Below are 13,897 nucleotides of genomic sequence, written 5' to 3'. Positions count from 1 at the left end.
TTTCCTCAAAGATCGTTTATCATCTACAAAGCACAAGTCAGGAGTGTACTGAAATACTCTTAGCTTGCCTAGATAAGTACAGCTCCAACAGCACTCAATATGTGTGACACCATCCAAGAAGAAGCCAACCTGATTAGCACCATATCCATAAATATTCACTCCCTCTACCACAGATGCACAGTGACAGCAGTGCTACACAGAATCTCCGGCAGAAATTCACCAGGTCTCCATAGACAGCTCCTTCCAAACCCAAGATCACTATCATCTAGGTGCAGGGCTGGATGAACACAGCAGGCCAAGCAGCATCATAGGAGCAGAAAGGCTGACGTTTTGGGCCTAGACACTATCTCTCACTATCATCTAGATGTGCAAAGGCAGCAGAATACCATTGCCTGCAACTTGCCCTCCAAGTCACCTTCCACCATGTCTTGGAACAATTTTGCCATTCATTCAGTGGCACTGGGTCAAAGTCCTGGAACCACTTCCCTAACAGCAACATGGCTGTACATCAGCAAATGGACTGCTGTGGTTCAAGAAGGCAGCTAACCTTTTTGATTGCACTCAGGAATGAATGATACATGCTGGCCCAGCCAATCAACCTCACATCCACAGAATCGCTTTTTTCTAAAAAGAATTGCACCATCAGTTACTGTAGCAGCCTGATAATTCTAGTGTCATTTCAGAACCATTTTAACTCCAACGAAGACTGCTATTAGATAAATTACATACTGGAAACTTATCAAGCAGCAGGAGCAGCACAATCCATGCCAAAAACACGTGAATGCAACACCATTAATCACCTGCTGTACTGAGGAAGTACTGTCTTTTGGATACAACAGTAAATTTTGCTCCATCAACTCTCAGGCAAATGTAAAAATGACATTCTAACAAAGAACAAGGGATTATCCCCAGCATCCTGACCAATATTATCCCTCACACAACATCGCAGAAAATAAATGAACTATTCAGAAACTTTCTGCTATTTGTGACAGCTTGCTGAGCTCACACTTGGCTGTTTCTTAGTGACTTCACTTCAAAAGTACTTCAATGACCGTACATATTTTGGAACATCCTGAGGCTGTGAAAGACACACTCTTTATTTTCACTTTACAATTGAAGAACCAAACTGTCAAAGGAAGGCGCATCAAGGGAAAGGCTCACAGTAATCATAGAATACTATCGACAGCAATCAGAAATATGAAAAAAATCTATTATATTTAATTAATTAAGTTAACCTAAGCTGCTTCTTTACCACTGTCATTTAGTACTGGGGACATGGCCCCAGTACAGACAGCAATAGTTTAAACTAAAACAAAGTTGCTGGAAAAGATCAGCAGGTCTGGCAGCATCTGTGAAAGAAAAAAAGTTAACGTTTCGAACCCAGTCACCCTTCCTCAGAACTTTAACTCTTTTTTTCTATCACAGATGCTGTCAGACCTGCTGAGCTTTTCCAGCAACTTTGTTTTTGTTCCTGATTTACAGCATCCGCAGTTCTTTTGGTTCTTACTTAGCAATAGTTTAAAGCCCGCTGCATTAGGTTATGTTGGTTGCATACAACAAATTCTAACTGTGCGACAATGCTGATCGCTTACCACTGGTCAGTCAACCGAACTATGTGTGGTTTGGTGCCTTGTCTTCTTCGCCTGGCCTGGCCCAGCCCCCCATTGCCCAGGAGCAGCTGCTACTGTTGCTTTTGCACAAACCGCTTCCACCCTCCAACAGACCCGGGGGTGGGGCGGCGACTACCCGCCAGCCAATCATATGGCGAGAACCCCGGCGTGGCCTTGATTGACAGAGGCCGGTACCAATAGGACGAGCGAGGGGCGGGACCGCGCGCCAATGGGACCCTGGCAGGCCCGGCGCCAAGCAGCGGCTTCTCGTATTTTCCACGGGCCGGCAGGAAACGAGAGAAGCTCCGTCCCGTCTCCTCGCTCTCCCTTCCTGAAAATAGCATGCCCGGCCCCTCAAGGGATGAGTCAGACCTTGAGCCTTCCCTCTCCCCGAGATTCCGGCAGAAAAACAAGTCGCCGGGAAGGAGGAGGATGGAGAATGGTGGCGGCGAGAGGATTACAATAAATCCTGCCACCCAGGGAATGGAGGGTGAGATTGTAATGCAGCCGCTACCTACAGGGACGCTCACCTTTCTCCGCGGCATCCTCCTCCTCCACCTCAGTAAGCCGCTACTCGCTCTCCTCAGGACCGGCTCCGCTTCTTCACAAAAAAACAACCCCGAGCCACTCGCGCCGTTGGCCGTTGTTGTTTTCCGCCACTTCCGGTCCGAGCGGAAGGTAATAGCAGTGGTGTTCCGGCTACTCCGCGCTTTCCGTTCCGCCTGGTGGGACGGGGCTGGGGGACCGGAGCGGAGTGCACCAAAAACTGGCTGGCCGAGGCTGGAAACACTCACTAGCACCAAGGCAGCACCGGTGGAGACAACAACAATGTTCGCGCTTCTGGTCAATGGTCTTTTAACATGGGTGGGGGAGTGTTTTATTTTCAAGCTGGTGCTGAGGCAGATATTTCTCAAACTTGATTCAGAGATAGTAGGAACTGCCGATGCTGGAGAATCTGAGATAACAAGGTGTAGAGCTGGATGAACACAGCAGGCCAAGCAGCATCAGAGGAGCAGGAAAGCTGACAATTTCGGGTCTGGACCCTTCTTCAGAAGGGTTTCACCTTGTTATCTCTATTTCTCAAACTTTCCTCGATCTTCATTGGAATGATTCAGAGAAGCGGGGACAGAAATGGAGCTGCAAATTAGAATAATCCTCCTAAGGAGAAGTCATACCAGACTCAAAACATTAACTCTGTTTCTGTCTCCACAGATGCTGCCAGACCTGCTGAGTGTGTCCAGCAAATTCTGTTTTTATTTCAAATCTCCATCATCTGCAGTTCTTTGTTTTATTTTATTGTTTCCCTGTGCCAAGTGGACATCCATATTTAGCCTACTTTGTACACACATAGACATGGTACTTCAGAAATTAAAATTGCAAATGCTGAAAAAACTCTTTGGGTCTTCCGGCAGCTGCGGAGAGACAAGTAAAGTCAATGTTTTAGGTTGATAATCTTTCAGAATTCTGGCATCCACAGTATTATCTACTGATGCAGGAGACCATCTGTAAATTTTTTTATCCTCAAAAGTGTAAGTTTAAGCAAAAATTTAACTCATTTTTTGTAGGAATTAAAAATAATTCAGTCCTAGGACTTGATGGACAATATCAGTATTATAATGGTGAAAATTAAGGGGAAATCCGTGTTGAATTTGGCATTGTGTGCCTTCCATTTGATACAGTATGTTTCTATTTAGCTTCCTTTAAATCATCTTAAATTCAAACAGCCCAAATAATATTTACTGAGAATCTATTCTACCTTTTGGAGTCTTGGAAAGCTGTAGCACTGTTTTCCCAACAATACTTTGAACAAATGTGTCCATCAGATTATTATTGCCAATTGCACACTGACGTGGCTTCAGACTTCCATCAGCTGATGGCAAGTTTTCAATCAGATATGACATAACATAAGTCAGGCATCACAGTTTAATTTACTTTTATATTAATTGTGCAAATTTCAGCATCTTTGTGAGGGATAACACAAGACATCAGTTTTTCCATTTGTATAGCAGCATAGAAAATGGCAAACAAATACCGTCTATTTAATCCCACTGTATTAATAGGTAGGATCACATTTTTGACTGCAGAATCAATTGGATCAGTGATGAACTCATGAGCTGGTTTATACTCTGTTTTTATCAGTAATAAATTATAAAATACTTCTCCTTGGATAATCTTTGAGAGAACCACCAACTCCGTCCCTACTTCTGGTCACTGCGTGACCCTGAACCAGAATGTTCTCAATCTTGTATGCTACTTGTCTCCAAGATAAACTTCCTATTACATATTCATTCCAACATCAAGATCATCACTTCTATTTACATAACATCTTCAACTTATCTCTGTTCATCTCCTGCAGAAGCTCTGAAATAGTCAAATCTACCAGAGAGACATGAGAGCTTCTGCAGGAGATGAACTGAGATAAGGTCTCTGAGCCAGTCTCACACCTTTGACACTTCCCAACCTGAACTCATGCAAATCTCTGTTGCTTGTATCCTAACTTGCATCAAGACCATATACATACGAGTCCTGTACTCATTGACCTACGTTTATTTACAGATAAGCAAACACCTCAAATTTAAAATTGTGGTCTTTGTTTTAATTCTTCCATGGCTCTGTCTCTCTCTGTCACCTTCCCAAATTCCATTCTGAGATATCTATGTACACCTATTCTGCATACTCAGATTTAATTACACTGCCACTGGTGGTCATGCTTTCAGCTTCCTGGGCCCTGGCCACTGGAACCCCCTGGTCTTTCTTACAAACATTCTGAAAAACGATATGTGTCTTTGGGTCACATGTCCTGATAGGTGGCTTGGTGTCAAATTTTGTTTGTTGGCGCTCCTATGAAGTGTTTTGGAATGTTTTACTGGATTAAGGACGCTATATAAATATAAATTGTTTTTCTTGTAGGGTAGTAGCAGCAAAAATGTATGATTATTTAATAGATGATAAATTAAGATAGGTAGATTGGCTTTTCGCCTGTTTATCTTCTAACCTTGGAGAAAAGACTGAAATAACTATGGTCTATAGCTGTGAGGCTGGAAAAGCACAGTAGGTCAGACAGCATCCGAGGAGCAGGTAAGTCAACGTTTCAGGCCAAACCCTTAGTCATACCTGCTACTTGGATGCTGTCTGACCTGCTATGCTTTTCCAGACTTACACCTACAAACTCTGGCTTCCGGCATCTGCAGTCCTTATTGTCTCCAAGTCACTGAAATAATCCTACCTTAGGAAGATAGAATATTTTCATAGTATCTTTACCTTTGCAAGATTGCAATCCCCTTGGTTTGGGCCCCTATTTGTTGTGTGCAGTTTATTGTTCAATAATACCTTTCGTCCTTACTCATAGTTCCTAAAAAGAGTACAAAACTTCAAAATCTAATTTCAGATTGACATAATAAATTAGATTTTGAATGCCACCTGCTGGCCTTTTAAGATAACATAATATTTTTGAACATAGATTTGGTTTAACTGAAAAGAAGCTGGCATATGGGAAATTCATTTAAAAATCTAAATACACATGTTGATTTGATATACAGCTAACATCACTGAAAATAGATGATCTGGTCATTATCCAGTTGCTTTCTGTGGGTAATTTGGTGTGCACATTTCCTACATGTACTGTTTCCTACAACAATGACTACACTTCAAAAATAATGAATTGGCTGCGAGGCACTTGGGGACATCCTAAATGTGTGAACTATAAAATGGCAGGCTTTTATACTACACGTTTTAGACACGGATTATCTCCATGATTCTACACACAAGAAGTGTTTCAAACTCTCTGCTTTGGAGGAAAGGAAGAAAAATCGGGGGGAAAATTACACAGGTTCATTTTACCCATTTACCAACAGGAAAATACAGAACTTCATTGGTAAATGTCTGATAGCAAATAGAATCCCAGCAGAGGATCTTTCCGTGAGAAAAATTGAACTGGTATAAAACCGGGCTTCAAGTTGATATTTTTTTAAAAGCAGGACTGAGCTTTAGAAGTATAAACTACTAAATATACATTGAACTCAAGGGCACAGCTATGTTGTCACTTCCACATTGATGGAAAACAGCTTTATACATCAATACAAAAGGGTCAGTTACCTCCAGAGACTTACAGACTGCCCTCAAACTCTCCTGGAACCCATTTATTTTAGTTGATTGATTCCATCTGTGTGCAACATAAGTTGAGTCTAAGGCTACGTCTTTACTCATGCTTCTGCTTCAATATGAACTGGTTTTGAACACACATTACTGAGAAAAAGGCAGCGTAACTCAGAAGACTGCCAAGTACACTCAAAGCAATGTTTATTTTAGACCAAAGTCTTAGAGATACAATTGTCGCATTTGTTCTCGACACTTGGGTATTACACACCAAGTAAATTTTATGGATGGTGGACAGACTTTGGTGAGTCAGGAGGTGAATTTCTGCTGCAGGATTCCTAGCCCCTGAGCTGCTGTTGTAGCCACAGTGTTTATGTGGCAAATCCAGCTCAGTTTCTGGTCAATGCTGCTCCCGAGGATGTTGATAGTGGGAGATTCAGTGATGGTAACCCCATTGAATTCAAGGGATGATGATTAAATTGTCTCTTACTGGAGCTGAACATTGCTTGGTATTTGTGTGAACAAAGAAAATTACAGCACAGGAACAGGCCCTTCAGCCCTCCAAGCCTGTGCCGATCCAGATCCTCTATCTGTTGCCTATTTTCCTAGGATCTGTATCCCTCTGCTCCCTGCCCATTCGTGTATCTGTCTAGATACATCTTAAATGACGCTATCGTGCCCGCCTCTACCACCTCCGCTGGAAACGCTTTCCAGGCACCCACCACCCTCTGCGTAAAGAACTTTCCACGCATATCTCCCTTAAACTTTTCCCCTCTCGCCTTGAAATCGTGACCCCTAGTAATTGAGTCCCCTACTCTGGGAAAAAGCTTCTTGTTATCCACCCTGTCTATACCTCTCATGATTTTGTAGACCTCAATCAGGTCCCCCCTCAACCTCCGTCTTTCTAATGTAAATAATCCTAATCTACTCAACCTCTCTTCATAGCTAGCGCCCTCCATACCAGTCAACATCCTGGTGAACCTCCTCTGCACCCTCTCCAAAGCATCCACATCCTTTTGGTAATGTGGCGACCAGAACTGTACGCAGTATTCCAAATGTGGTCAAACCAAAGTCCTATACAACTGTAACATGACTTGCCAACTCTTGTACTCAATACCCCGTCCGATGAATGAAAGCATGCCGTATGCCTTCTTGACCACTCTATCGACCGGCGTTGCCACCTTCAGGGTACAATGGAGCTGAATACCCAGTGGCGTGAATGTTACTTGCCATTTGTCAGCCTAAGCCTGGATATTATTCAGGTTTTGCTGCATTTGAAGACATTCTGTTTCAGTATCTGAGGAGTCACAACTAGCGCTAAAAATTGTGCAATTGATGAATATTTGTACTTCTGACCTTGTGATGAAGGAAGGGTTATTGTTGAGGCAGCTGAAGATGGTTGGGTCTAGGTGTGAAATACACAACAAAAGATATATTATTGACTCAGCTGTCTACCATATTTGGAGAAGGACCATTATGTGTAGGAGCAGAAGTCAGCCAATTGAGTCTGCACTGCCATTCAATGAAATCGTGGCTGATCTGATAACACTTGACTCCACTTTTCTGCCTTTTTCCTATAACCCTTGATTCCCTGACTGATCAAAAATCTGTCTTAATGACCCAAGCTTTGACTGTCCTCTGCTGGAAGGAATTCCACAGATTCAGTACCCTCAGAAGAAATTTTTCCTCATCTCAGTCTTAAGTGTGCAACCCCTTGTTCTGAGAATATGGCCTCTTATTCTACACTCTCCTACGAAGAGAAACAACCTTTCTATGTCTAACTTGTCTAGTCCCCTACGAATCTTGTATGTTTCAATAAGCTTATCTCTCATTCATTTAAATTCCGATTGGTACAGGGCCAACCTCTCCTCACAACACGGTCCCTCTATATCTGGTATCAGCCTCGTGAACCCTTCTGGACTACCACCAATACCAGTATATCTTTCCTTAGCCAAGAGGCCCAAAACGGTTCACTGTACTCCAGTTATTGTCTGACTAGTGCCCTGTACAGTTTTCACAAAAACTCACTACTTTCATATTCCATTCGCTTTGAAATAAAGGCTAACATTCCATTTGCCTTCCCTATAATCCACTGAACTTGGATGTTTGCTTTTTGTAATTCATGTGTGAGGACTATTTTGCATGCCCCAGCCTCAGCCAAATCACATCCAGTGGAGATATGTAAAATCCAGCCCATGGAAATGTGAATGCTAGTTGAGGTTGAATGAACTTAATAGAACTTCCTGAGGAAGTTACTAAAGCAGCAAGCAATAGACTTGCAGAAAGCATTGGACACAGTTCTGCAGAAGAAACTGTGAGATAAAATTAAAGCCTTGGAAATGAAGACCAAATGTTTACCTGATTGGGAGATTAGTTTCAACAGCAGTAAACAGGAAGTAGAAATAATGGTTGCATTTTTGAATTGGAAGTAAATTACTAGCAATGTCCTACATGGATAAGACCATAAGACTTACAAACAGGTAATTCAGCACATTGAATATCTTCTGCCATTCAATGAATACTTGGCTTAACTAACAATCCTCAACTTCACTTTCCAGCCTATTCCCCATAACCCTTTGCTTCCCTTGGTGATTTAAAATCTAACTGTCTATCTCATCCTTGAATATACTTAATGATCGAGTTTTTAAGCTGGGACCTCAACTATTCACCATATTTATTAATAAATAGCAAAAATAGAGTTGTAGCCAAATCAATAATGTATGGATTGGTGACATAGCAGTTGTCTAGTCAGAAGTGTAAAATTACAAAGCAACATTGACAGATTAAGTGAAATGAGGAGATCAATTTCATTGCATGCAAGTGTGAGGCCGTCTGTTTTAAGATTTTAAAAAATGATCAATGTTGAGGCACTGAGAACAATAAAGCTCCAAAAAGATATTGGGGTCCATATACACAGATCACTAAAGTGTAATGATGAAATAAAACAAAATCGAACTGGCTAACAAAATGTTAACCTTAAATTCTGGAGGGCCAGTTTATATAGTGGAGGATGTTTTGTTACTGTTAAATATACATTGGAATACCCCTTGAAATATTGACGGATTTGAGGCCATTTAGATTTTTGAAAGGAATTGATTCAATACATGATGAAAAGCTATTTATGCTAGTGGGAAGGTGAAAATAATGGGTAATAATATTAGTGTCAGAGTTAGGCCATTCAAGAAGGCTGTTAACTTCACAAAAATGGTGTAGTATATGCTGGCTCAATTTTAAATCTGAGATAGAACAGATTTTTGATAACCAAGGGTATTAAGGAGCTAGCGTGAAGGTGAGTGGATTAATTTAGGATCAAATATAATCTTACTGAATGGTTCTGTATGCTTTGGTGGGGAGGGGGGTGGGGGCATGCTGAATGACCTGTTCCTATCTGAAATAGAACCAACTACAGTAAAGTTTAAAAAAAGTTATATATTCATGTTATCTAATATATTAAGATCCAACAGAAAAACTTTAGAGTTTTAATTTAACTGTGTAAGTTTCATTTCGTTACATATTTTAGATGATAAACATTTTAGTTACTTTTTAAGGAAGTGTCTATTATCTTCCTCTTCAATTTTGCCACATCAGCTATCCTGATGAAGTTGCAGTTTCTGCACACTAGGTGACTCTTCGGAGTAATTTGAATATCTTTCAATTCCATCATTATCTTGTACAAAAATACCCATGAAATGAATATGTGGGGGGAAAAGGGCAATACATAAAGAGATGCTCATTGTTTGGAAATCTATGCCTATCCTATGAAATCTCATTCAACAGAAGGGCATATTTGAACAAATCAAGCATTCATAGTTGAACAAATTAATTTATACAAATCATTTACGGCATAGAAATAGGCCATTTAGCCCAACAGGACCATGTTGCTGTTTTAGTTCTTTATAGTCTTCTTGCACTTTCTTATCAACTCTTTCAACTTAACTTTCTATTCTTTCCCCGTGTGTTTATCTAGCTTCCCTTTATATGCCTCAATGCTGTTCACCTCAACTATTCGTTATGGAAGTGATTTCCACAGTTAAAACTCTCTCTGGGTAGAGATATTTCTCCTTAATTTTCTATTAGTGACTAGTTATATTTATGATCCCTAATTCTGGTTTCCTCTAACATCATTTCTGCAGCAACCTTATCAAACCATCTCATAATCTTAAAAACATAATCAAACTTATTTTCCAGAAAAAAAACATCACCTGGCCAGCCCTTCCAGATCAATTATAACCCCTTAGTTTAGGTATCATTCTAACAGCCTTCTGTTACACCCTGCACCACGTTTATATATATATATATATATATACACACACACATATAGAGAGAGAGAGAGAGAGAGAGACCAAAACTGTTTGCATTAGAGTACCCCGAGTATTTTCTGACAAAACATCTATACTAGTTTAATTTTGTTTTCAGTTTACTAATTTAGAAATAAAACAATTTAGTCATATTAACTTGCATGGCTACTATTACTAATTTGCCTGCTTGCCGCCCACCCACAGATCCGAGGAACGTGTAGCATCTTTATGGAAGAAAAAGTGCAGTCTAGGTTCTTACACTAACGTTGTAACTCTCAACACCTGTGCATAAAGGAGAACCGAAGATGGTCCAACTTTGTGGTTAAAAACTTTTCTCTCCACAAATCTATAACTGTAAGTATCGAAGATAGTCCAACCTTGTGATTTAAACATTTTTTTCTACAAATATATAACTATATACGTTATAAATACGAACTGCATCAGTCCACGTCTCCTTCCCCTCGTCGATTTCGTCCTCTAATCCCCTGCTTTACCTAAAGAATAATTGACCCTGTATAAATCCTCTGGAGCTGACTCACCCTGGTAACAAAAGATAAGGAGTAGGTGACTCAAGTACCATTCTGAGTGCTTGCGTAAATTTGATAAAAGATTAAATAAATAAATTCTGCGTTGGTCCCTAATTTCCTGTACGTTCCAGTAGCTGGATGCTGAAATGTTACAAGTTGTGCCGCCTTTGAGCTTGGAAACCAGTCGAGAAAGAGACTAGGGCCTAAGTGTTTAAACGCAAGGGAAACGAGTGAACATTTATACCAGTTACTGGAATAAGGAGAGCGGGGGAAACAGTCCCTTCTCGGAAATGTGTGTATTTGTGGCCAGAGACCACGCAATTTACTCGGGAGTGGCAACAGTTGCCAAGCGGTCCCAGGAACTACAGTGAAGATCAGTCGCTATCAGACTAGCCCATTGTTTAAAGGTGAGTGCTGACAAAACCGCTCAGATTAATACCGGAAAAAAAATTAAACATTTTTGTTAAATCGCAAGAGAATAAGTTTGTAATCACTGGGGAAAAAATGACCCCGTGGCTTTAAATAAATGAGAGAATTTTGCAAGGAGATGATAATGTTTTATATGTGGCGTAAGGTGTTTATTTAGACCTCATTTTCTAGCCTTGTTAACGCTCAACAGCTGTTGTTTGGGTTTTTTCTTCAGCCACTATTTCTATTTATTCTGACCCATGTCTGCCAATCCCCTTCTATGTCACAGAATATAGAAATATACTGACTGGCGGTTTGTTCCCCACAATCTTCTGTGGGAAGAACTTTCAGCCGTTAAATAAAACGACACTTCAGGCAATACTCACCTTTTAACAATGGGCTATTCAGGCACTTTTGTTCTTGGTCTATTGGTTGTTAATGGACCAGGACGGGCGAAAGGGAAGTGATCAGTGGGGTGTTCGGCAGCTGAAGGAAATCCTATTTACGAGCACAACAGAATTAATTTGAGGAAGGGAGAGAAGACAGAATTCATGTCTGGAGCTAAAGTTATTTTTAATAGGTTGCTCTTCAATGGAGATGAATGTGCCCTATTTCATTCAGTGAAGACATAAAGAGGGAATCCACCTTCCACCCAGTCCCGAGGCCACTGTCATTTTTTGAAAATATATATCCATTGCTAAAGCTCTTGTTAACGTTGATAAAACAGAAGGGATGAATGTTAAAAATCTGAAAATTCAGAGAAGATGCATCTACACTTGAAAGGGAAAGATGACAGTTGCATTCAAGTAGACCTTTCACTTCCTTGGTATTTCAGATTATTTTACAACCCAGGTTCTCCTTTAGTACTGTTCCCTTCTTTCAAATAAACCCAAAAATCTGGGCTGACACTCCAGTACCATCCTGAGGAATCTTATTTTTCAAATAAGACCAAAGCTCTGGGGTAGAAATATTTCCACTTGATAAAAGAAAAACAAAGGGCCAATATTAATTCCTCATCCAACAGCCAACAACTCAATCTGGTCACATTGCTGTTTGTGGAAGTTTGCTCTCTACAAATTGTCTAAGTTTGTTTTCTACATTACAAGAATGATGGAGCGAGGAGTGCTTCAAAGAAGTACTTAAATGACTAAAGCACAACAGCAACATTGTATAAATTTGTATATTTTCTTCTGTAAAACATGTAGTTAAGGATATTTACATTGAGATATACAGTATACTCGTCTCAACAGTAAATGATTAATATAACAGGAATTTTGAAGCAGAACCAAAGGATTAAAGCAATCTGAGCAGTGAACTGATGCTGCTCAACTTATTGCACCATACAGTACAGGCTGTTTACCCAACGTTTCATTTGCAAACCAATTAATGGATTTTCATATTGAAAGTTTGCCAGAGATATGGTTAAACAAGTTGTCTTTCAAAAACAGTGTTTTACATACTGAACCTGTTGCACGTTTATCATTATTAACATATCTTTTATGCGGTGATTCAAGATTTCAGCTAGAGTGCAGATAAAGTTCGTTAGCACAAAACTACGTGATGGAGAGTAGAACACTTCTTATTCCTCTCTAAACACGAAGGACACTTCTCATTGTCATGGTTTTCTCACCCAAAAATAAACAAACTGACACAATGCTACAATAAAGAGAAAGCTGGCTAAGGAAGCTATTCAATGAAGATCAGGTAAACAAAAGAGACAAAGAGATTAGTGTGTTGCACATCCAGTGGATGTGAAAGAGGTTTTAGAAAGCAGGAAACAAAGAGTCTTATAAAGTCATTGAAATGGTTAAAAAAACCACTTTGTTCATAGCGCCTTTATCATAATTAAATGCCTCAAAGTACTCCATTAGAGCATTTTAAAAAACAGAATGTCATCAACACACATAGGAAATTATTAGATGAATGTAAACTTCAAGCAGTGTCTTGAAGGAGGACAGCAAGGTAGTGCAAGAATTTGAAGGTATTAACTAGCTCACAGCCAAGGCAACTGAAGGTTGTAGATTAAAATTGAGCATTTGGGAGTAGCCAGAAGTAGAAGAGCACTGATATCTCAGAGCGGAAAGAAGCTGGAGGAGATTACAGGCGATGTGGTTAAGTGTCAACTACATTCTCTGCATCTTCCCCCCGGCCTCAGTGGTCAAGAACGCCCTCGACCGTGTCTCCCGCATTTCCCGCAACTCATCCCTCACACCCCCTCCCTGCAATAACAACCAAAACAGAATCCCCCTTGTCCTCACGTACCACCCCACCAACCTCCGGATCCAACGCATCATCCTCCGATACTTCCACCATCTGCAATACGACCCCACCACCAAAGACATTTTTCCCTCCCCACCCTTATCTGCTTTCCGGAGGGACAACTCTCTCCGTGACTCCCTTGTCTGCTCCACTCTCCCCTCCAGCCCCACCACACCCGGCACTTTTCCCTGCAACCGCAGGAAGTGCTACACCTTCCCCGACACCTCCCCCCTCACCCCCATCCCAGGCCCCAAGAAGACCTTCCACGTCAAGCAGATGTTCACCTGCACATCTGCTAATGTGGTATACTGTATCTGCTGATCCAGATGTGGCCTCCTCTACATCGGGGATACCAAGCGGAGGCTTGGGGACCGCTTTGCGGAACACCTACACTCAGTTCGCAACAAAACAAACAACTGCACCTCCCAGTAGCGAACCATTTCAACTCCCCCCTCCCGTTCCCTAGACGACATGTCCGTCCTAGGCCTTCTGCAGTGCCACAACAATGCCACCCGAAGGTTGCAGGAACAGCACCTCATATTTCGCTTGGGAACCCTGCAGCCCAATGGTATCAATGTGGACTTCACAAGCTTCAAAATCTCCCCTCCCCCAACAGCATCCCAAAACCAGCCCAGCTTGTCTCCGCCTCCCTTACCTGTCCTTCCTCCCACCTATCCCCTCCTCCCACCTCAAGCCCCAC

General features: G+C 41.2%; 1 protein-coding gene across 5 annotated transcripts in view; it reads left to right on the top strand.

Moving 5' to 3' along the window:
* The first annotated feature begins 2,352 nt into the window (after nucleotides 1–2,352).
* The window catches only part of LOC109927325 (glycoprotein-N-acetylgalactosamine 3-beta-galactosyltransferase 1-like), a 29,495-nt gene continuing 17,950 nt past the window's right edge, over nucleotides 2,353–13,897 (top strand). Inside the window, exons 1-2 of one of the 5 annotated variants that reach the window (XM_048614678.1) lie at nucleotides 2,353–2,474; nucleotides 10,208–10,357. The gene's annotated coding sequence lies outside the window, so the exon portion shown is untranslated. The other 4 variants (XM_048614677.1, XM_048614680.1, XM_048614679.1 and 1 more) reach the window with 4 other exon arrangements.

This window comes from Rhincodon typus, chromosome 30 (genome assembly GCF_021869965.1).
Source record: "Rhincodon typus isolate 14 chromosome 30, sRhiTyp1.1, whole genome shotgun sequence".
NCBI lineage: Eukaryota > Metazoa > Chordata > Chondrichthyes > Orectolobiformes > Rhincodontidae > Rhincodon > Rhincodon typus.
This window is presented reverse-complemented; position numbering and strand designations above follow the sequence as displayed.